This window comes from Callithrix jacchus, chromosome 7 (genome assembly GCF_049354715.1).
Source record: "Callithrix jacchus isolate 240 chromosome 7, calJac240_pri, whole genome shotgun sequence".
In the NCBI taxonomy this organism is placed as follows: domain Eukaryota; kingdom Metazoa; phylum Chordata; class Mammalia; order Primates; family Cebidae; genus Callithrix; species Callithrix jacchus.
Genome location: NC_133508.1, coordinates 130865258 through 130866562, shown reverse-complemented (window position 1 = coordinate 130866562; position 1305 = coordinate 130865258). Strand labels below are relative to the sequence as shown.

The window sequence follows — 1305 nt, the reverse complement described above, 5'->3', positions numbered from 1 at the left end:
GATTTTAAATAGCTGGCCCAAGGTCATATAGCTAAAAAGTGGCAGAACTAAACAAAGAGACTCTGTTTTCAGTGGTTCTTGTAGAGCTCCTAACCACTCTAGTGGAAAAAAGAAATATTGAAAAAAAAAAGAAAAAATCTGGCCGGGCATGGTGGCTCACATCTGTAATCCCAGCACTTTGGGAGGCCAAGGCAGGTGGATCACAAGGTCAGGAGATGGAGACCATCCTGGCCAACATGATGGAACCCCATCTCTCCTAAAAATACAAAAATTAGCTGGGCGTAGTGGCGCACACCTGTAATCCCACCTACTCAGGAGGCTGAGGCAGAAGAATCACTTGAACCCAGGAGGTGGAGGTTATAGTGAGCCGGGACTGTGCTACTGCACCCCAGCCTGGCGACAGAGAAAGACTCTGTCTCAAAAAAAAAAAAGAAAGGAAAAAACTCAGGAAAAGATGAAGAATATACTCCACAAGAAGTTTGAAACCCTTTTACATTTTCTGAATTTGCTGGTTCTAACTGGATTTTACGGGGGGTAATCAGCAAGGAAACATCTGGATTCTCTAAGATCGTTACTGTCACCTGAGAGATGACATTGAGGGAATCGAATGTTTCCTGGACTTGGATGGTTATTCTTGTGCTCAAGTGAATTGGGAAGTGTTTAGGGTTAGTCATCAGAAGGAAGAAAACACAACAAACTACCCAGTGAACAGTGGTCTGTTAGAGCCATCAGGTCGTCTCTTGCTGTGTTTGTTTCTATGTGATTTTCCTTTTCTGTGGAGAACATGGCATATCCTTACACACAAAATTAAGAGAGTAGGGAAACCCTATTGTGAAATACTATTTTAATATTATGACATTGTCATGCTCGCTTTGAGGGCTCATATAGTAAAATTGGAACCATATAGAGAAGAGTATCGGCTTCTGCACATGGATGACATGCAAATTCGTGCGACATTCCATATTTTTAAAATCTGTATATTATGACATTGACAGTTTATACAAAATCCCAGAGACTATTGCCAGAGACTGAAGATGTCATCAGATGGCCTTAGGACAAGTTCATATCCTCCTGAAGTCTATAACTCACCACAGTAAGGTGACTCTTCCAGTAACTTCCATGTGACAGGTCTCCTATGATGTTCTTTTCTGACATTCTTGCCATAGTCACTCTGAATTCTCAATATAAGTCTTCTAGTGCAACATTGAGATTAGGAGGAATTTCAAGTTCCAGAATTACAGTGTTATGCCTTAAGTTAGACAAAAATCTTAGCACCAAATTATTATAGGTGTTTCATTCTCTTAA

The 1305-nt window shown here is 40.6% G+C and overlaps 1 non-coding gene across 1 annotated transcript; it reads left to right on the top strand.

Moving 5' to 3' along the window:
• The first annotated feature begins 865 nt into the window (after window positions 1–865).
• On the top strand, window positions 866–968 carry LOC118143408 (U6 spliceosomal RNA). The gene has a single exon (XR_004727628.1). It is a non-coding gene; the product is annotated as a U6 spliceosomal RNA (small nuclear RNA).
• The last annotated feature ends 337 nt before the right edge of the window (window positions 969–1305 follow it).